General features: G+C 35.2%; 1 pseudogene; it reads left to right on the forward strand.

Annotated features, from left to right (window-relative positions):
- The first annotated feature begins 764 nt into the window (after positions 1-764).
- On the forward strand, positions 765-892 carry LOC114226010 (U4 spliceosomal RNA; annotated as a pseudogene).
- Positions 893-24,499: the final 23,607 nt, after the last annotated feature.

Raw genomic sequence — 24,499 nt, forward strand, 5'->3', positions numbered from 1 at the left:
AAAGAAAATATGCTACCCTTTCCCTATTCATTCAGTAGTCCTAAATTAAATTATAATTTATATAAATTTGATTTACTGATAATTTAAAGAACTATAAATCCTATTTAAGGACCAATTAAACCTCAAGTACTATCTGTGCAACCAAATTACTAGATTAATGTATAGTAAATAAAGATTTTTTTGAACATTTAAGGCCAATTCCAAAATGATTTGGATGTTAATAATATCACAGATCATGAAGGGTTCAATTCATTGTACACGTTTAGACACTAATGTGTTATATCTAAATCATATGTATAGTTGACTAGAAAAATATAAAAAATTCTTGAGGTGTATTTCATCAGAGAATATCTACAAACTTAAAAATAGGTTTGTCTTAGTTATTCTTCACCTATTGTTTCAAAACTGATCTTTCGAAGAATTCTCCTCTAGACCTATCAGTTCATTTTTATTCCATTTCTGTGTCTATGGTGATGTGAGTGAGAAAATCATCTAAAAGGATTCGAGGTTGGAGGAATGATTATCCTCAATTGCCTAAGGCAAAATAAACATGCCCAATTTGTTACAAAAAAGAAAAGCCATTGTCAAAGTCAGGAAAACAGAACAAGAAGAGAAACTAAAGGATGAGAGTTGATGGAAAATGGTTTAATAAACCATGAAGGGAAAAATGAGGGTTGGGTATAAGGTTAGGGTGAAAAAGATAAGATCAAAAGCAGTTGGGAAGTGATAGGAAGAAAAAGGTTCTGTTTAAAAAATGCAGGGATAGCTTTGCGCAATGGCAGTATCGTAGCCAATGAGGTTTATCCGAGGCGCGATTATTGCTAATTAAAAAATGCAGGGATGCTAGTGACCACTGGATGTGCCATCCTGGTAATTTTAAAGGAAAAACCCATGTAGGACTAGAAAGCTTATAAGATGTTCACAGAAAACCAGAATTACAGAACATAATTCAGAAGGTTATCAAGCAACAATGGTAAAAACAAAAAAAATCCAAGAACTTCATGTTATCATCCTCCCAATATATGAAATTTTGATGATTAATAAGTTGGACTATAAGGAGATATCAAGGCTTTCTAAACCATCATTTCCACTCTATTGCCTAAGAAGAGGGCTTTAATTGAGAAGGATCAAGTCTAGGATAGTTTTGGGATCATGGAGCCAAGGGCACCCCATTTATAAGAAGCCTGGGTATACAACATAAACAATCTACGCTCTGGGCATTGGGCAATGTTCCTTTGCCTTTCTTTCCTTGTATTTATTGTTCCTTACCTTCTTAGTAATAATTTTTAGTGGTTCAGTTTCATGGTATGAGTATGAAAGGACAAATGCCCTGACATGCTATTCAGTGTGTGAGAAGGATAGGCTCTGGGCCAGAAATGCAGAGAACAATTGGAATTCTTTCCAGGTCCACACCCCAGCCCCCTTCTCTAAGAAACTATTGAGTATATTACTGCTGCCAAGAGTCACAGCACTGTCTTGTTTTTTGCTCTTCCTAAGAACTAGTTGTTTAAATTTTCCTTGGATCCCATGAAATAACCCAATAGCCTATTAATAAATTCCACTAGGTTTTAGATAAGATAATTTGAGTTATTTTCTATTCCTTGTAACCAAATTAAGAAAATCTCCAAAATGATTCCATTGATCACATTAAGATCAAGCTTTCTACTTAGGAGTTTAAAGCTAAATTTGTTTTTAATTAAGAATGATAAATAACGCATTTAGTTCTTTCCTCCCTGGACTCCGTGGTAAAGAAAAGGAGTTTATGAATAAACTGAGGATGATCCTAGCCATCTCAATAATAGGTCATGACAACAAATATAACATAATAAATTTAGTACTGTAAGAAGAGTGCTTTTCAAAGCTTGTCTAAAGAAGAAAGCAAATAAACATGAGCTGGGAAGATTGTACTCTTAATACTCTGGATTTCCTGAACTTCTTGGTTTAAAAATATTCCTACTACATCAGCAGATCTCTCAGAGAGAATTTATGTTAGGAAATTAATAACAAACGCATTTCAAAAAAGTTAGAGGTATTTACTTACTTAGAACTAGAAGTATGGTTTAAAAGTTTTCTGGCTTTTTTCCTTGAGCTATCTAGTCATTACAGTGGTGGTTCTGTACCAAAATGGTATGTATATAAACTTCCCAAACAGAAAAGAACTGCTTATTTTGAGTGTAGGTGGAAAAGGTACATTTGACAGCATTGACAGGACAGCCATTGATTTCACTGTTGTTGTTCTTCAAATACAGGTTAATCTATTTTTTCAGTCCTTTTCTTTTATCCTTTTCAAATGACTACAGAAATAGACATGAGAGGAGCTTTTTGTAACAATCTTCTAAAGCTCTATCACTTTATCTATGGAACATCAGCCCAAACACCATTAACAGATATGTTCTACTATGTACTATGAATTTAACTTTCTACCAATGTATATCTAAAGTATTTCAATTTAAAAATGTATAAATTGGGCGCCTGGGTGGCTCAGTCGGTTAGGCGGCTGCCTTCGGCTCGGGTCATGGTCCCAGGGTCCTGGGATCAAGCCCCACATCGGGCTCCCTGCTCGGCGGGAAGCCTGCTTCTCCCTCTCCCTCTGCCTGCCTGCCGCTCCCCCTGCTTATGCTCTCTCTCTCACTATCTCTGTCTCTGTGTCATATAAAAATAAATAAAATCTTTAAAAAACAATAATAAAAATGTATAAATTGCCTAGGGCAGACAGTAGTAAATAACAACGTTACAAAAAGATTCTCATGATTTTGATAATTCCCATGTTTCTTTGGTTCACTCTGTATTTGGTAAAGTACCTAGCACATAGTAAGTACTCAGCAAACATTTGTTAACGAATCGAAAAATCAACTGGGAAGAACCTATTCTGTCATTATACCTCACACATAAAAAGAAAGAGTATTATGAAATAAAAAAAATAGAAACAAAAATAATTTTTAATTTGGTTTTTGCCCCCTAGGGTCAGGTTTTACTCTGTATTTTACCATTTTTAATTCCCTCAAATAAAGTGACTATGTTAAGAGTTAATAGTCATTTTTAAAATTAAATAATTTGCTGTAATTATTTAATATCACAGCAAAACTAAGTAGTTTGCTGTAATACTAAATATTAACACACCTGACCAATATTAAATCCTAAAAAGTAAAGAACATTAAATGTGTTTCGATAGCAGTAGAAAATTGTTCAATTGAAGTTATAAAAATATTTTTAGAATATATTTTAATATTAAAAATTACTGCTCTGTACGCTTTCTGTGCTTTGGAGTTTTAATAAATAGTTTACATCCCTTATTACACAAGAGACACTCTTCCACTGACCAAAGAAGAATATCATTTTGTTTTGCTTCCTAACAAACATCTACTATTTTCTCTTTGTTCACTGCCAGATGGAAATTGTATTAGGAAACAAAATAGAGTCTCTTAGTAGTCATGTTAAAATTAGACCCAAATTTGTTAACACAACTCATATTCTGACTGTTGAAAAATATGCAGAATAGTTTCCCAAATGCCTATATTACAAAGTCCACTAGGGATCAAAAAAGAATAAATTATGAGGAAGATGACAAAGGTAGGATCTGTAGATTTGGTAATGAAAGCCAAGATAAAGATCACAGGACCAAATTCTAAGGAAGGAAAATACTATCCATTAATTAATTTAAAAACTTGAAGCATTATTTTAGAAAATATATTTTTTTAAAAGCCATGGAAGTACTTTGATAAAATAGAATGGCTGAAAAGAAATTTAAGATACAAAATATCAAGAAACAAATACAGTTAACAAAGGCAAACAAAAAACCACCATTCAAATCAACTCTATGTCATTGTGTTCCTAATCACATTATTTTACAAAATAATATTTGCATAACTGGGGGAAGGAGGACAAGAAAAATGATAACTTTAAATTAAAAATTGAGAGTTTGGTTATTCCCTAACAGAAATAGTATTCTGTAGCATTAAGAAATGTTTATCTTAATGACCACTGGTTTTTATGTAAAAAATAATGTAACAAAAATTTTATAGGAGACATATAAACACAAAAATAAAATTTTTATATACAAGGACTAAGAATTAAATCACAGGTTTGCCATAAATTCTTGCAAACATCTCTTTTTACTCAGCAGTGGTTATTTGTTTATATCTTTAAATATTGACTTCAAAGTCAATTAGTAGACATCACTCCTTTCAAAATCTTTCTAATATGTTCCAGGGTTGTCACAGAGTAAAATATCTCCTTTCCTTATAATAATTCATCTGGATTTATTTATGCTTTCAGTTATATAAAGTGTAACAGTACCAACCATCTTTAATTGGAAAAAAAAAAAATCTGTTCTCCAAGTATAAAACAAAGAGAACTAAGAAATCAAATGCATTTAGATAGAAATAACAATTGTACATTATGCTTGGCTTCCACTTCTATTTGAGATTTACCAGCCACTTGGAAACAGAATGTTACTGTCTTAGCCCTACGCTGGGAAAATAGAAATCTAGTTACATTATGTGCTATTACATTTTTTTTTTAAAGGATACAGTCCTCTGCAGCAGAGCACTAGCTGTACCTCTCCGGCTGTTCTAGTTCTTCCACATAGCAAAGAAAAGAAACAAGCAAGATAAACAATTGTATCTTTTTATAAATTTGTCAGGACTCCATTACACTTAGCTGACAGAATATTCAAAATGTGTTTTGGCTTCCATAACCACTGCAATAATCTCTCATTAAAGACACTAACAATTTTTTAAATGATAAATCCACTGAATTTCTTTTAACCTTTATGTCCCTAGATCTGAATATAGCATCTCATAACACTGACCACTCCTAAATCTTGGATGTCTCTCTTGCTCATGCCTTCCAAGACACTACTTTTTCCTACTGTCAGACTACTCCTTTTCAGTAACATTTTCCTTTAATTTTTCATGGTTCCAACTTTGCAGGTTTATTCTTCTCCATATCACACTGATGATTTCAACTACCACATATTCTTAATGACTTCTATACTAGTCAATGACTTGTCTTCTGGTCTAGAACTTCATGCGTTTAACTGTCTTCTGGATATGTCCACCTGACTGTTCCTAAATTACCTCAAGCATGGTATGTCAAAAATTGAATTCATTACCTTTTCCCTCAAATCTGTTTTCTCATTCTTCGCTGCCTGTTAAGGTAAATAGCATGTTAGTCCATCCATTAGCCCAACCCAGGAATATAGACCACTTCCTTATCTTCATCACCCTCATTTCACATTGTCAACTCTCATCTGTCCCCCAAACATCTTTCAAATATACACCCTCCCCCATCCCCTTACCAGTAACCTAGTACAGATTTCTATCAACTTGTACTATGGCTATTGTCTTCGAACCTTCAATTTCACACAGCTTCAATTAAGGCATACTGAAACCAGTACATTTCTAAAAGAGAAAATCTGAATGTATTTCTTCCTCACTTAAAATCTGGTAAATCTATTGCTCAACATAAGACAGTCCTCAAACTCCTGAAGTAATACAAATACGGATTTAAATTACCTTGTTCCTTCTATTCACATTTACAGTTTTCTCTCTTTGTATTACACACACACACACACACACACACACACAGAGCCTGTTCTTTGGCCAGTCTGAACTATTTGTAGTTCCCAGAAAGTCGTATGCTTTCTAGTTCCCAGGCTTTTACACATGCCTAGATCCCTCTTTACATTTTTCTAGCCATCAAACACATATGTATCTTTAAAATATTAAGTATGTCACTCTCCAATTTAATGCATCTTATTTTTAGTACCCATTAGAACTTGTATTACAGTAGTTTTTACTTTAATGAATTTATATGTTCAATTCCCTCATTCTCCAATCTATATTACAGAACAGAGGCTGTCCACATTAATCTTTGTATCCCAGTGCTTAGAACAGTTTTTAGCATTATTAGGTCTTCTATAAAAATCTGATAGCTGAATTAGTGAATAAAGTATTCTTTAGGGGCACCTGAATGGCTCAGTCAGTTAAGCCTCTGTCTTTGACTCAGGTCATGATCCCAAGGTCCTAGGATCCAGCCTCACTTTGGGCTCCCTGCTCAGCGGGGAGTATGCTTCTCCCTCTCCTTCTACCCCTCCCCTCCACTCATGTTCTCTCTTTCTTTCTCTTTCTCTCTCTCAAATAAATAAATAAATCTTTAAAATAAAAAAATAATTAGTTAAATAATAAAAGATTAGAACTTGTTTTAATTTTACATTTCCTTGAAAAGATACTGACATATTATTTAAGGATTTTCTATCTGAAGAGATAACCAGCTGTCATTACATAAAAGAGAGGATTTGGTAAATCTAACAAAGTGAGAACAAGAAAAAAAAATTGGTTTCTTCCTTAAGGGGATTTAGAAATCACCAAATGGCCAAACATATCCACAGTCTGGCATTATCTGAATTGCCAAACGTCACCCTTAAAATTTTTTTATTTCCTCATTTTGTCCACAGATTTAGGAAATTATCAAGAACATGAGTACAAGTCACTACTGGCTTTATATTTGGGTGCCCAAGATTCAGAGTACTGACCCCTTTCTTACAGAAGCCTAGAGTACCAATTCACCACATGCACCACCATGGTGGTTACCATATCCTTTGACATTTCTTACTTGCTTACTCAATTTCTCACCACAGTCAGCAGATTTTTCACAATATCAGGTTTCTGATTACAAATTTGAATACTGCCTATCATCCTTATCAAAATGAAATATATAAATTCCATCCCCACTCAAATAAGCAACTGCTTTTAAAAGATTAATCTATACAGTACAACCAAACTGTACCAAAACACCCATTAAATGTTTCTCAATTTGCTGGTAATGATAGTTCCCATTGATTTATGGTCACACTCCCACACCATCCATGAAACTAAATGGATAATGGTCTTTTTTATTAACAGAGTTGAGTTGTGTGATAAAAGATATTTAAAGCATATTACTTATTGATTTTGTGTATTTTAAGAATATCTCTCTAATTTGCAAAAACAGCAACAAGAATTGTTCAGTGAAGTTTAAGAGAAATTGCCTTAGCTTCTTATTTATGTTTCAATCCATAATGTATAGCATGGTGATCTTATCCATTGCTAAGCAGCTCTTTAGTGGAAATCACTGAAAAAAGGAGTATTTTTATATGATTTACATGTTCATACATTTTATATGAAGGACATGTTCATACATGAAGTACGTATTCATACATGAAGTACATGTTCGTATATTTTCTCACTTCAACAACAGAAAAAATATAAAAGAAAATCATTAAAGGCAAAACAGCAAAAGGACAATTTTAAACAATAAGTGCATATACCCTGTGATATTACCGTTTTCAAGTGATTTTATTAAGCCAGCCTCAACCTAGTAATTGATTTTCTTCAAAGTATGAGAACTTGACCTGCACTTGAAATTTATATACCTACTCTGAAGAAAAGCCAAAGATATGTGGCAGTAGTCCAAGAGAAGTCAGTGTGTTGTACTCCCAGGAACAAACTTTTGTGATCCCTGACCATCATTACAGTTTGATAATGATAAGGAAAACTCTAGTAAAAAATCAATGTTAGAGAAACCACCACTCATAGAACAGTCTTGGAGTCAATTACATATACTTCCATTGCAGGTATTATAAATATAGCAGCATACAACCTTCAAATCTGAATATTAATTTAAAGCTCTCTTAACTTAATGGGGGTGGGTAGCATATTCATGTAAGACATTAATGTAGAGTGAGTTTCTCATCCAGCCAATTTAGCTGCCCTGTGTTCTTACTTTAGGCACAGTTGATTTGCTGACATGTGACAATATTGTCAGGATTCATTCTTCCTCTGCATCCTACCCTCACTGGCCTCTTTTCTTCTAATTGTGCAAGCAAGGAGACAGTAGCTCTGGATTATCCCATTCTAAAACTTAATATCCCAAAGAAGAAAGACACTATTTCTCTTAGTGTCTACACTATATCCACCCCCTCCAAATAACTGTTTAGCTCTGTTTAGATAATGTGTTCAAATTTAAAACAACCACTGTGACGAAGCTAGATCATATGTTTATCACTATGGAAGGAGAAACTGGATCATACCCAATAATACTTTATGAACTGAATTCAGAGCAATAAAGAGAATTTCAAGGAAGAAACAGGTATAGATGTGAGAAGTTAAAGACAGGGCACATAGCAACTGACTTCTCCTTAAATGGCCAATATCCATACATCTTTTCCTTATATGATAATTTTTAATGGCCCTACCTAACATAATGCCAGTATCCAACATATCTTATAAGGAATTCAAAGTTTCATGTAGTTGCTGGGCCAACTCCAAGTCCAGGGTCTCGAGGTAATACACATGCTTCTTAAGCAGATGCAAAAGTGACTTCTTATGGCCTGGCAACATAGGGTTCACTGATCGATTTGACCATGCAGTTAGGATGGGCTAATCCTAACAAATATAGGAACACACAATGGAGGAGTGGAACAAGAATATAGTATCCTGCTAGAGAGAGACTGTGGAATCTAATGTATATAAAAGAGCTACATATTTTCTGAAATGGAGTTAGAATATTAATTGTATAACTTAAAATAATGCTTAGAATAGGTGTGTGTGTGAGAGAAAATTATCCTGCAATACACAAAATAATGTTTTAAATGTACTGTTACTTATAAAAATAAGTTGACTTTTGCCAGAGATAAGGTTATACTTTGGAACAAAATAATTAATATTTCACTCAGCATAATACTCTCTACCTCCATCCACGTCATTGCAAATGGCAAGGTTTCATTCTTTTTGATGGCTGAGTAATATTCCATTCTATTATATAGAATGGAATATAATAATATATAATAAATGTACATACATGCCATATCTTCTTTATCCATTTATCAGTCAATGGATATTTGGGCTCTTTCCATAATTTGGCTATTGTTGGTAATGTTGCTATGATTTCACTCATATGAGGAATTTAAGAAACAAAACAGATAAACATAGGGAAAAAGAGAGAGAGACAAACCATAGAACAAATTCTTGGCTATAGAGAACAAAGTGAGGGTTGCTGGAGGGGAGGTGGACAAGGGGATGGGTTAAATGGGTGATGGGTATTAAGGAGAACACTTGTTGTTATGAGTACTGGGTGTTGTATTTAAGTGATGAATCACTAAATTCTACCTCTGAAACTAATATTACACTGTAATAATTCCAGTTAGAATTAAATAAAAACTTTGGGAAAAAAAGAAAGAAAATATTATCTATTCCAACATTAGAAGAAAACATCACCAAATTGATTTATTTTGAGTACTTTGAAAAACCATAGGCAGACTTTTGGTTTCTGGTCCAACATATAAGAAGCTTGGAAGTCAATACTCAATCCTAACAAGTAAAAAGCTGAAATAAATTGAAAGATCAACAACTCTTCTTAGATCTGTAAAAGAAGTAAGGCCAGAGAGCAAAATGCAGCCCCCAAAATTGGAAAGACCAACAGGCAAATGTAGATAATACTTAACAGAGCAGAAATGCACAAGCAGAAACTGCCATAGAGTGACAGAACCAGTGTCAGGGTAGGAAAACCTAAACAGTAATTGATAAATTTCTTGAGGCTGAATGCAGACAACTCAGAGTAAAAAGCTCCAGGAGAACACAGTCAAGGAGGGGCACATTTTTGTGAGTTTTACCTCTAGAAGCTTGACCAGGTTCTCACAGTAAATATCAAAGAAATTCCAGCCAGGGAATGGGAAAAGGAACCATTTTGAAACACAAGAGGGCATTCTGTTCTTAACAAATCTTGTCCTGAGGAGAAGTTAACCAGACTCTAACCTGCTGGGATTTTATCAGAGCCTCAATGACCTGGAGGATGAGAATACCCAATTCCTGTCCAAGCTTGCCACCCTATCTGGTGCAAGGAGGGAGAGGGATTACTGAGAAGCATTGAGGAAGTTGACAATCCAGCGACACAAGCTCACTAAAAGACTGGGACCTAATCATAAGACTATAGAATTCTTGGGCTCCTGGGTGGTTCAGATGGTTAAGCGTCTGCCTTCGGCTCAGGTCATGATCCCAGAGTCCTGGGATCGAGTCCCGCATCAGGCTCCCTGCTCCTTGGGAGCCTGCTTCTCCCTCTGCCTCTCTCTCTCTCTATCTCTCTCTCTCTCTCTCTGTCTCTCATGAATAAATAAATAAAATCTTAAAAAAAGAGAGACTATAGAATTTTCCCTCTCCCTCCCACACCTTACTACTACATTACAAATAGCCTAAATGCAAGTTCCTTTTACCTAGTACATCATGTCCAACTATCAGGGAAAAAATTACAAGGCATACTAAAAGGCAAAAGGCCATTTGAAGAGAGAGAATAAGCATCAAAACCAGATGCGGCAGGAATGTTGGAATTATGAGACTGGGAATTTAAAACAACTATGATTAATATCCATTTATTCAATGGATAAAGTAAACAGCATGTAAGAACAAATTGACAATGTAAGCAGAGGGATGGAAATTCTAAGAAAGAACCAAAAAGAAATTTTAGAGATCAAAAACACTAACAGAAATGAAGAATGTCTTTGACGTGCCTATTTAGTCAACTGGACATGACTGAGGAAAGAATCTCTCAGCTTGAGGATATCTCAGCAGAAACCTCCAAAACTGAAAAGCAAAGGAAAAAAAAAAGACTTATAAAATAGAATATTCCAAGAACTGTGGATAACTACTAAGAGGTATAACATACATAATGGTAATGCCAGAAGAAGAAAAAGGAATAGAGAAACTATTTGATGAAATAATGACTAAAAATTTCTCCAAATTAGTGTCAGACACCAAACCATAGACTCGGGAGACTCAAAGAACAGCAAGTAGAATAAATGTCCAATATATACCTAGGCATATCTCATTCAAAGTACAGAAAATCAAAGATAAAGAAAATGTCCTGAAAGAAGCCAGAAGAAAAAAAATCATACCCATAGGGAAGCAAAGATAAGAATTATATTTGACTTCTCCTCAGAAATCATGCACATACAAGGAGAGTGTAGTGAGATATTTAAAGTTTTGAAAAAATAAAATCCCACCAACCTAGAATTCAGTACCCTGTGAAATTATCCTTCAAAGGTGATAGAAAAATAAAAGACTTTCTCAGACAAACAAAACTTGAGAGTATTTGTTGCCAACAGGCTAGCTGACTAGCCTTGCAAGACATGTTAAAAGAAATTTTTTATAAAGAAAAAAAATGATATAAGTCAGAAACTTGGATCTACATAAAGGGCAAACACTGGAAAAAAATAAATGACAGTAAAATAAAAACTCTTTTCTTATTCTTAATTGATTAAACAGATAAGTTCAAAATAATAGCAACAGTGTACTTGAAAATGTATATATATAATGATTAAAATGAATGACAACAATGATACAAGGGATAGGAGGAAAGAATGACGATTATTTTGTTATTATAAAGGTACTCACATTACCCATGAAGTGGTATAGTGTTATTTGAAAGTGAATTAGATTAGCTGTAAACATGTTTTGCAAATCCTGGGGCAACCACTAAAAATAGTGTTTTTTTTTTAAAGTATAACAGATATGCTAAGAAAGAAAAAAAATGGAACTATACAAAATGCATAATTGAAACCACAAATGAAAGAAAAGGTTGAAAGAAAAAAGTGAAAACACAGAACAAGGGCAAAACAGTAACAAATGTGGTGAAAATTAATTCGACTATATCAATAATCACTTTGAATGTCAATGGTCTAAATATACCAATTAATAGACAGAAATTGTCAGAGTAAGTCAAAAAACAGAACCCACTTATATGTTGTCTACAAGAAATTCACTTTAAATACAAAGACACATATAGATTAAAATAAATGGAGAAAGATATACCATGCTAACACTAATTTAAAAAAACAGAAGTAGCTATATTAATTTCAGAAAGACAGACTTCAAAGCATGGAAAGTTGCCAGGAATAAAGAAAGACACTACATAATAAAGGGATCAGTTCTCCAAGAAGACGTAACAATCCTTAACATATATGCACCTAACAGAACAAAAACTGATAGAACAGCAAGGAGAAATAGATGAAACCACTATGATAGTTGGATACCTCATCACTACTCTATCAGAAATGGACATACCCAACATGCAAAATATTAGTAAAGACATAGTTGAACTCAACAGCACCGTCAATCAACTGGATATAATTGATAAAGACGACTTTATCCAAAAACTGCAGAAAACACATTCTTCTCAAGCTCACATGGGACATTTACCAAGATAGACCACATTGTTGGCCATAAAACACACCTTAACAAATTTAAAAGAATATATATCATATCAAGTCTGCACCCAGACCATAATAAAATTAAACTAGAAATCAATGACAGAAATAGCTAGACAATACTTGGAGATTAAACAACACACTTCTAATTAACACATAAATCAAAGAAGAAATCTCGAGAAAAATTTTAAAATATTTTTAACTAAATGAAGATGAAAATATAACTTATCAAAATTGGTGGGATGAGCAAAAGCAGTGCTTAGAGGGGAATTTATAGCATTAAATGCATATATTTTAAAAATAAGAAAGCGCTAAAATAAATCATTAAGCTTCTACTTAGGAAACTAGAAAGAGAAGAGCAAATTCAGAGTAAACAACAGGAACAAAAATTAGAGAAGAAACCAATGAGATTGGGGCACCTGGGTAGCTCAGTCAGTTAAGTGTCCATTCTTGATTTCTTCTCAGGTCATGATCTCAGGGTCATGAGACTGAGCCCTGAGTTGGGCCCTGGGCTTAGCAGGGAGTCTGCTTGAGATTCTCTCCCCCTGCCCCTCCCCCAACTCTTGCATGTGCATGCCCACTCTCTCTCTCTAAAAAAATCTTTTTAAAAAAGGAAACCAATGAGATTGAAAAATGGAAGTCAACAGAGAATATCAACAAAATTAAAAGCTGATTCTTTGAAAAAAACAATAAAATTGATAAGCCTCTAGCCAAGCTGATGAAGAAAAAAAAAAAAAGAGGACACAAACTACTAACATTAGAAATGAAAGTAGGGACACAACTACTAATTCCATTGATATTAAAAGGATAATAAAAGAATATTATGAACAACTCTAAGCCCATAAACTTGGTAACCTACATGAAATGGACCAATTCTTAAAAGACAATCTGCCAAAACTCATACAAGGAGAAAAAGACAATCTGAACAGGCTTATTTCTATCAAGTACATTGAATCAATAATTAATGACCTTCCAAAACAGAAAGCACCAGCATCCACCAGATGGGTTCACTGGTGAATTCTACTAAACATTTAAGGAAGAGATTATACCAATTCTCTATAATTTTTTTTTAAAAGATAGAAGAAGGAATACTTCTTAACTCAATCTCAGAGGCCAGCATTACTCTAACACCAAAACCAGACAATGATATTACAAGAAAGCTATAGACCAATATTTATCAAAAACATAGATGCAAAATCCTCAATATTAGCAAATCAAATCTAACAATGTATAAAAAGAATTATTCAAAGCTTTTACAGCAGTCAAAAATCAATTAATGCAATCTATCACATCAATAGGCTAAGAAGAAGAATATCATATTAATAGATGCAGAAAAAGCATAAGATGAAATCCAACAGCCATTCATGATAAAAACTCTTAGCACTAGGAAGACAGGGGAATGTTCCTCAACTTCATAAAGAATATCTTAAAAAAAAAAAAAAACCCTAGAGCTAACATCATACTTAATGGTGAAAAACTTCAAGATTTCCCACTAAGGTCAGGAACAAAGTGAAGTCTCTCACCACTCTTTTCAACATCATACTAGAAGTCCTAACTAATGCAATAAGAAAAGGAAATAAAAGGTACACTGTTGGGAAAGGAAGAAACAAACTGTCTTTGCAGGTGACATGATTATAGAAAATTTGAAAGGAGAAAAAAAAAACCTTCTGAAACTAATAACAAAGCAAGATTGCAAGATACACAAGAGTCAATAGCTTTCCTATATACCAGCAATGAACAAGTGGAATTTGAAATTAAAAACCATATTATTTACATCAGTACTCCCCAAAATGAAACACTTAGGTATAAATCGAACAGAATATGTACAAATCTGTATGAGAAAAAATGCAAAATTCTGATGAAAGAAATCAAAGTTCTAAATAAATGGAAAGACATTTCATGTTCATGGATAGGGGAACTCAAAATTATCAAGATATCAATTCTTCCCATTTTGATCTTAATCAAAATCCCAGCAAGTCATTTTGTGAATATCAACACAATACTGAAGGATTGACACTATGTGTGTTCAAGATTTACTATAAAGCTACAGTAAGGAAGAGAGTGTGTTGTTATTGAAAGACTAGAAAAACAGATCAGTGGAACAGAATAGAAAGCCCAGAAACAGACCTACATAGAGGCAGTCAACGTGACAAAGGAGCAAAGGAAATACAATGAAGAAAAGATAGTCTTTTCAACAAATGGTGCTGGAAAAAACTAGACACAGACTTTACCCCCTTCACAAAAATTAACTCAAAATGGAGCACAGACCTAACTGTAAAATGCAAAACCATAAAATTCTTAGAAGATAACATAGGAGAAATCTAAATGATCTTTGGTTTGGCAGGGACTTTTTAAGTTAATTTTTTAGATACAACACCAATGGCATAATCCATGAACAAATTGCTAAGTGGAGTGGACTTCATTAAAATTAAGTCTCTGCTGTTATAGGCATTGTCAAAAGAAGACAAAACACCAACTGGGAGAAAATATTTGCAAAAGACACATCTCATCAAGGACTGTTATCTAAAATATACGAAGAACACTTAAAATTCAACAATAAGTAGGGGTGCCTGGGTGGCTCAGTTGGTTAAGCGACTGCCTTCGGCTCAGGTCATGATCCTGGAGTCCCGGGATCGAGTCCCACATCGGGCTCCCTGCTCAGCGGGGAGTCTGCTTCTCCCTCTGACCCTCTGACCCTCTTCCCTCTCGTGCTATCTCTCATTCTCTCTCTCTCAAATAAATAAATAAAATCTTTAAAAAAAAATTCAATAAGTAAATAACCAACCTGATGTAAAAAATAGTCCGAAGACTATAATAGACACCTTATCATAAAAGATATACCGATGGCAAATAGGCATATGAAAAGATGTTCTGCATCATCTGTCATTAGGGAAATGCAGATTAAAACACTAAAATACTGCTACACACTTAATAGAATAGCCAAAATCCAGAACACTGGCAACACCAAATGCTGGAAAGGATATGGAGCAACAGGAACTCCCATTCATTGCTAGTGGAAATGCAAAATGGTAGAGCCATATAAGAAGGCATTTTGGCAGTTTTCTATAAAGTTAAACATACTCCAGCTATGCAATTATTCTCCTTAGTATTTTCCAAAGGAGTTGAGAACTTATGCCCAAACAAAAATCTGCACGCATATGTTTATAGCAGCTTTATTCATAATTGCCAAACATGAAAGCAACCAAGATATCCTTCAGTAGGTGAATGGATATGTGATATATGTGATATATCCAGACAATGGAATATTATTCAGAACTAAAAAGAGATGCATATTAAGCCATGAAAAGACATAGAGGAAACTTAAATGTGTATTACTAAGTGAAAGCAGCCATTCTGAAAAGGCTACATCCTGTATGATTCCCACTATATGGTACACTGGAAAAAGCAAAAGTATGGAGACAGTAAAAGTATCAGAGGTTACCAGGGGTTTAGGAAGAGGAAGAATTAAATAGGTAGAGCAAAGAAGATTTTTAGGGCAATGAAACTATTCTGCATGATATGACAATAGTAGATATAGGTCATTATAAATTTGTCCAAAGCCATGGAATGTGCAATACTAAGAGTGAACCCTAATGTAAACTATGGACTCTGCATAGTAAAGATGTGTAGGTTCATCAATCATAAAAAATGTATCACTCTGGTGGGGGATGTTGATAATAGAGGGGAGCAGGAAGTATAAGGGAAATATTGTACCTTCCACTCAATTTAGCTATGAACCTAAAACTACTCTAAAAAATAGTCTATTTTTTAAAAAGAAATAGTCTATTTTTAAAAAAAATAGTCTATTTTTTAAAAAGAAAACCACAGGCATCTTGCATCTTGAGCTTCCCACACTTGCAAATATGGAATGAACAAAAGCTAGCATATTCCAAGTCAGATGACTTGGAAACATCCAAATGTTGTCTTGGAGAATATATTACAGAAACATTTGTTAATATAGTGTTTATATGTCCAGGAATGTGTGGTCTCAGTAGTGTTATAAAAGATTTTCTGAAGGTAAACAGAAGGATGAGGGCAAGACACCGAGAATAAGGCACAGGAGAGGAGTAGTGTTGGAGAACCCTGCCTCACTCCACACTACGCCACTCCCTTCTTCACGTCCCTTTTTGTCTTACCAACAATTATTCTCGTATTGGAAAAACCAAAGTAGCAAATACTTATCGAGTGCTTGTGTTTAGTGAATAATTAAGGATTGTTAAAGCTAGAAAGGAGAGCATGAAGTATAAATTGGTCCCAGGTAAGAAGCAAGATTGATCACTATTGTTGTTCCATGTGGTATCAGATTAGGTCCTGACATCATTAATCAAAGGTGGAACCAGATCAGAAACTAGAAATGGAGTTGAAAGTTAAAATTCTCATCAGAATTAAGGACATTTTTTACCTAGAAATATGAATTATATTGAGGCTTAGCAAGGAAACAACTTAGAATTCTATGGTCTGGAACCGGTGATTTTGATGTTATGATCCTTTTGAATAAGGCTGTGAATTTCTAAGATACTCAGTCCATCAAAAGTCTAAATTAAGCTTTCAAATCTACAAACGCAGGGTAAAACCTTTCACATTAAAAGGAAAATTTTACCTCGTAAAAGTGATGTTTAAGGTAGAGACACCAATGTAAGGCTCTTTAATGTGGATAAGAATTTATGGAACTCTAGATAGGTAAATATGGAAAGAAACTAAGAAGTGGAGTATATCCAACATTACTCCCAATGCAGAAATTCTTTCTACAGCATTTCAACCAAAGTTTACACAGCCTCTGCCTAATACATGCAGTGACAATGAGCTCACTCCTTTTTTTTTATTTATTTATTTTTAATTTTTTTATTGTTATGTTAATCACCATATATTACATCATTAGTTTTTGGTGTGAGCTCACTCCTTTTATAGAAAGTTTAATATATTCATCTTTGGTCATCTCTGACAACAAGCATTTCCTGTGAACTCAACATCTGCCAGATACAACCCTAGGCACCAAGGATACAGGCATGTGTAATGTATTCCTCCGGGTAAATTTAATTCCATCTCCTTTTAACTTCCATCTACTGGTCTTTATTCCTACAGTACTGCACAGAAGTTCTAAGTGTTCCCTTTATCCACTTAACCAACCATTCCCAGAGACTTCAGCTATTGTCCATATGACTGCTTTGCACAATGCACTTAATCTGGATGGCTTCTAAATGCTGCTCTTACAGAGTGAAATCCTGAACTAACAACAATATTTCAGATATGGCACAAGCACTTTGTCACAAGGTAGAATCAATACTTTTTTCATGTGGAATATGGTCAAATTGACATAGTTTTGTTTTTTAAAAAAAAATAGTCAAAGAATTTGGTTAGAGATCTATTTAATGCATTCTAGTGATAGCAAATTAACATGATTTAAATATCATAAGGCATTATCCTAATATTAAAGCAAATTGAAGGTTAAAAAGGTTTTAAAAAGTATCTTAAAGGTCAAAAGCACTGTATAAATATAAGGAACTGGTTATTAATAGATTCAATTGTATGACTTTATAATATAAGGACTGGACTAGAACATGCCAACATATAAGTACTACAGATGTACATGTAGGAATATTTTCCACATAGGTGACATCTGGGCCCATTTGAGTATTAACAGGTTCACAGGAGTGAATGTTCAGAGAGAAGAATGAAGGCAAATTACATTTGTAAGATTAGTTTGCCTAGTTTGCTAAGATAAATAAATCACTGCATTTTAAAAGCTGAATAGGTACATAAACAAAGCTTTGACTACAATTTCTTTCAGTTTTTGTGGATTTTGTTGTTCTGAATAACAAAAATATGTACTTTGGCATGTTATTCTTTACCCAAACACTCTGCAAGGTCCTGGACTTCAGGAAGATGCTGTAAAGAGTTCTCAGTTTTAATTGAACAGGAATTCTCCTGAGGCCCTTGAAAAATTATTGGATGGGGAACATTTTCATAAGTGAGAATTCTACTCCACAAGAGACAAGAAACATAATATTCTAATCAGAGAGTAGAGAATCTCAACAAATGCTCATATTTCTCCCACTTGCAATTTTCCCCCAAAGTATCTTGGAACTTGTTAAAAGTCCGAGTTCAGAGGCAGCAATAGAGCCAGTTGGCTGATCACGTTAAGAGCAGACTTTGTTAACTGCTGAGAAAGAGGGTGGTTCACCCATGAGAGTCCAAAATGATATATGTTGAGAATTTGTCAATATTTTCAAAAGCCAAAGACAAAACATGTGTCAAACAGAATTTCAAATATAAACAATTAGGAATTTATATTCAAACCAATGAGAAATAGTTTTTAAACATAAGAAATGCTATGTTAGAACAAATATTTATCCTAAGTATTAATCTTCAGAGATCACATTTATCAAGACGCTTTATTTTTTCTTTGGATATATATCATAAAATAAACAAAACAATAAGAGGACATTTTGGTTAGTAAGCAGATAGTTTGTGATGATCTAGAGGGGAGTAGTGGTAAATAATACCAAAAAATTAACCAATTAACCAATTAATTATGCTTGACTTTTGGGGGGCTTTTGCTTTAGAAAATAAATAATGGCATGTCCAGAGTTCTAGATAGCCTCAGTACTTCAAGTTATATAATGCAGACACACTATGAAGATCTTTGCACAACCAGACAACATCCTCTGCTCATCCTCTGCCTGACATTGCTGATCTTCCTTACCTCCCATATACTTTCCAGGGTTAGCTTTCACAAAGCAAGAACTTTCTGGCATTCTTTAATATTATTCTAATATTATTCTATTCTGGCAAGAATTTATGGCATTTTAACTTTATAAAGATAAAAAGAAATTAAGAGAGGCTTCTTTTGCTGACTTTTCACCCCACTTATGAAATTCTTGCTCTACCAGGGATGGCTCCCTACTCAGAGGATGCTGTAGTCACTTCCAAGCAACAGCAAAGTCCTGCCCCCATCTACACTGGGCTGATCTCCTATAATTTGCCACTACAATTTTATCTTGGGACCAGTGCAAAGAATAGTAAACAATTATATCCTGAATTGTCTGAAATGGGTCTGAGTTTGTTAAACAATTTTTTTAATTTGTTAAATAATTTTGTTAAACAATTAGCATGTATCTATTGATAGGTATTTTTGTTTGCCTTTCTGCTCTCATATTCTCTGGACTAATTCTCCCTTCTGCATGCAAATCTAAAAACAATATTTAGATTCCACTCTCTCAAATGCTCATAATGTCTTACTAATTCTAACCCAACTCTCTAAAGGGACTTATCAAGTGACAACACATATCTTTTCATCGGATATCCTGTTAAAATTCTAGTGCATGCTCTGCCCCAGTAAACCAGATTTGGATACTTTAAGATCCATAATTGGGTCCGGCCATGGAAAAGAAAAAAAGCTTAAACCATCCAAAAGAGACAAATCTTATTGTTTAATTCATTCAGTCTACAGATGTGCATCAATAGCCTGCTCTGTGCCAGGTATTGGTCTAGATGCTGCAAATACACAAAGAACAAGAGGCACTCTATATTTGAAAAGAGGTTTTGTCACTTTATAATTATGTTTACACATTCCTGTTGAAGCCAGAGCTTCTGAAGTAGCTCACAAAAGAAAAGCGAGCCTCAAAGAAGATACTGACTGCCATTTGAGGTATGCACACAATTCTACAAGTTGCCAGCTTGAAGGTTTTAACCTAGAGTTTAATCTTCATTTGATAATGTGCTTAAATAAATAAGAATTATACAAATATTTCCCTCAATTTTCAATGTCAATTTGTTTTAATGTAGTTGCTTCACAAATAAAAATTATATATCCAAAATATTTCCCTCAATTTTTCGTGTCCCTCTCTTTTTAATATATTTGCTTCACAAGTGGAATTCATATATATATTTAAAACTACATGAAAAATACATAATTTCACATGTACAATCTAAAAAACCTGAACTTCTAGAATCAGAGAAAATGATGGTTGCCAGGGAAGTGGGTGGAAGGGAGAAAATGGAGAGATGTTAGTCAAAGCGTAAAAACCTTTCAGTTATAAGGTGAACAGGTTCTGAGGATCTAATGTACAACATGGTGAATGCAATGAATACTGCATTATATACTTGAAATTTGCTAACAGATTGTTAACATGCTACTACACACATGCTAACCAGGTGAGGTGATGGATGTGTTTGACTGTAGTAATCATTTTACAATGTATATCAAATCATCACATTGCACACTTAAAATAATACACAGTTTTGTCATCAGTTATTCCTCAAAAAAGCTGAGTGGAGAGGAATCTATATGCATCCTAAGCAAATGAAAGAATCAGTAAGACAGAACATACTCTTTTTTTTTTTAATGCCCACTTTTATTTTGTATCTTATATATATTTCAGACTTTTTTGATATTTAATTTTGGTCCATTGATCTGTCATTTTGGTGACACATTATTTTAAGAATGACGGCTTTGTAAAGCATTTTAATATATGGTTGCATTAGTTATCTATTGTTACAATTATGCTATCCAACAATCATCCACAATGCAATGGCTTGAAACATCCCTTCTTAGTAGGCTTCCAGAAGATAGTTAAGCCTTAATGTCCTAAGACATTTATTAATGAATTAACTATGTACCATTTGGGAGAATTGAGAAAATAGTCACTCAAATATTTTTTCTATAAGGCTTAATTTTCCTGTGGAAACCCACCGAGAAAATACAGCTTAAAAACAATAAAGTTTATTTAGCTCATGCATCTGCAGCTTGTAATTTAGACTGGGCTAAGCTGGGCAGTTTTTCTGGCCTTATTCTCATTACATCTTGTTTTCTCGACAGTGAACTAGCAATGGCACAATTCCCTTTGATAGAGATTGTTCCAAAGTTTTTTGAAAAATTAGCTTTCAATATCACATATCAGTAATGTCTGTTCAACAGTGAAAAAATCACCCAAATTATATCAGCCATCTGGATTTTTTCCACTTTAATCCCCAAATAATGCACTATGAAACACAATAAAGGCCTGACTGCTGTCTGCTTCAGCATTACACAATAGGTATTGCTTGATTCACAGGTTATGGAAGTATACCTCTTGAGAAATATTAATAATACAGTAAGAAAAGCATATGCAATAAAACAAAAGATGGAGCACAGCGTCTTTGGGAGTACTATTTTCCTCTTTGAGTAAAATCTTTATAACCTGGAAAATGGGCAAAGATGGGCAATACTTGGGCATAATTATTGCTTCCTAACTGGATAAATTTCCAATTTTCTGTGTTCGCAGGTGAGCAATTCTACTAGTTTTCAATTCATCCAAATAAACAAGACAAAATACATTTTTCTTCTTGTTATGTGACTTTTGGTTAGTAAAAGTGCGAGTGTGCCATGTACTGTTTAAACACAAGGACATAGCAAACAAATACTGGTTGCCTTTGTGTGCCAGGCTCCAGGCTAAGGGCTTTGAATCATTTCAAATACATTGATGGATGTTGCCATTTGCCATAAGTTAAATAAATAACCATAGTGTAATGGTTAATACAAAAATCTCTGAAAACACAAGGCACAAATCATAGTTCTTCCAATTATTAACTAAATAATCAAAGACAAATTATTTTCTTGTTCTTCGGGTTATTTCTCTAACATTAAGGTAATATTAGCACCTACATCACAGTGTTGTGATAAGCATAAACTGAGTTTTATGTGTAGAACATCAGAACAGTATCTAACAAGTAAGTTCTCAGTAAAAGTTAGAAGGAAAAAATAAAAAGCTTAACTGGGTACAAGACTCTAGCTGCTTCAAGAATTGTTAGAATACAAAGTCATTTCCTTCCAAGAATAATATTTTCCTATGAGGACAAAGTTTAAGAAAATTGATTCTGAGATCAAATAGCCATATCTGGTTTTCAAGATACTGTATCAATTTTTAGAGAAATTGTCTTTCACCTTTGAGGACTACACTTTTGATTTTTCTTATTCTTTTTGTTATTATTGAATAAACTACAAAGACTACATTTTACTTTTATGTAAGGGAAAAGCACATAAAATTATTTATAGTCACCTGTTTATTATTTCATCAGGCAAAAAGGTCTGAATGGATGTGGCAACGCACTGAATGTTTGTGTCCCCAGCCTCCCCCCACCCTCTACAAATTCATACATTGGAACCCTAATCCCAATGTGGTAGTTTTGGGAATTGGGGCCTTTGGAAGGTAATTAGGTCATAAGGGTAGAACTTCCATAAATGGGATTAGCGCCTTTATAAAAAACTAGCTCACTCCCTTGCCATGTGAGGATACAAGAAGTAAGCAGTCTGCAACCCAGAAGAGGGTCCTCACCATAATTCAATCATGCTGGTTCCCTGATGTTGAATTTTCAGCCTCCAGAATCATAAGAAATAAATTTCTGTTATTTATAAGCCACTCAGTCTCTAGTATTTTGTTATAGCAGCCAGAATGAAGATGGATCATAACTAATTTTGAAGATGTTTGGAACTGACAGACAGCATAAAGACTGTGTAGCACTTACCATATTTACTAGGGAGATGGAAACTTGGGGTCACCTCAACAAGATTGCCATTCTTCATCCAGAGCAGCCACAAGAGAGTTTTATAAAGGGACTCTGTGCCCGTATAGCATTTCTCCTATGGCAAAGTAAAACACCTCAGACATAGAAATCAGTGGTTTCAAGTATAAACCATAAAGCAAAAGTCAAAAGAATATTCAAAACTGTAAGTGCTGATTTTTCTAGAGCTGCCTCTCAGTTTCCTCCAAAGTGAACACTAATGAAGATTTATTTATCCTTTTGAGCAACTTCACAAAGGCTAGTGTGTTATAAAAATAAATGAAATAGACGTTATTACCCTTATTTTTAACCTCTTTAGTTGTAATATTTTTTTTGTTACAGGTCACATCTAACATTATTAAGAGGGTATATAAATACAGTCTTCTTCAGTTCCAGAGGTGCAGTAAATATTGATGAATAGTAATAACTGCCACAACCAGTCCTCTCAAGATAAACGCCACCAAGCCTTTCTGTATTATGCAGAGAGGCGTCCATACAGGTGTTGTGCTGGGTTCCCATAAAACCAGGAAACTTCCACAGTGTCAGAGCCCTTGATGTCCTGCAGATAAAGGAGCAGGATGCCCTCACATTCCTTGCAGCGGGAACCTACTTGGCACCAACCTGGCCCCAACGCCGACTTCCAAACAAAACCGTCACCTACAAAAGGGAGAGTGATGCCATTACCTCATAAATCTGAAGAGGACCTGGGAGAAGCTTCCGCAGGCAGCTCGTGCCATTGTTGCCATTGAAAAGCCGGCTGCCGTGGGTACAATGCCCTCCGGGAGCAGTGGCCAGTGCGCTGTGCTCAAGTTTGCTGCTCCCAGTGGAGCCACTCCTAATGCTAGCCGCGCGGCCCTGGAACCTTATCTAAGCAGATGGAGGCAGCCTTCTGGGAGCCGCAGCTTCCCGCGGTTACTGATCCTGGGGCTGACCCCCCGCCTCTCCAGAGGTGTCTTAGTTAACCCGCCCACCCCAGGTCCGCTCCATGTGGTCACTGCCACCCCCGAGCAACAACAAGGGAGCTCGTTCAGTGGCTCTGACGTGGGGGAGGGGCGCCGGCCGGTGGCACCATCCCCCTGAGCAGCCACAGAATGTCAGGCCTGGTCTCTACTTGCACAGAGATCTAAAGAGATTGAAAAGGAAGCGCAGGCCGCTGCTGAAGATGCTGGGCGCAAGGAGGAACTTTGGCAGAACGGACTGCTCCAGCTCCAACTTGGGGCTACTCAGCGGAGCTGGCGGCCAGGCGGAAGGTACAGGTGCCCTCTGCGCTTGCTCCGAGGTTCCCGCCTGAAGCCTGGAGCGCCAGGCCCCCCACCCAGGGCCTGTCTGCAGCCCCCGCCGCTTGGGCCACGCAGTGGGTAGGAACCACCGTCAAGAGGTTGCAGGCGCTTCTGCATACTCGTCAACAGAAAATGGAAGTAAGGTTGGCAGAAAATAAAGTTTAGGGGCGTCTGGGTGGCTCAGTCAGTTAAGCCTCTGCTTTGGCCAGGTCATGGTCTCAGGGTTCTGGGATCGAGCCCAGGGTTGGGCTCTCTTCTCAGTGGGGAGTTTGTTTCTCCCTCTCCCTCTATGCGTTCTCGTTCTCTCTTTCTCTAGAAATCTTGCCATTTGGGTCAACGTGGATGGAACTAGAGGGTACTATGCTAAACGAAATAAGTCAATCAGAGAAAGACATGTATCATATGATCTCACTGATAAGAGGAAATCTTAATCTCAGGAAAC

The sequence above is a fragment of the Eumetopias jubatus genome, unplaced genomic scaffold (genome assembly GCF_037043125.1).
Source record: "Eumetopias jubatus isolate StellerSeaLion01/CBP00866 unplaced genomic scaffold, mEumJub1_p1.0 scaffold_3, whole genome shotgun sequence".
NCBI classification, from domain to species: domain Eukaryota; kingdom Metazoa; phylum Chordata; class Mammalia; order Carnivora; family Otariidae; genus Eumetopias; species Eumetopias jubatus.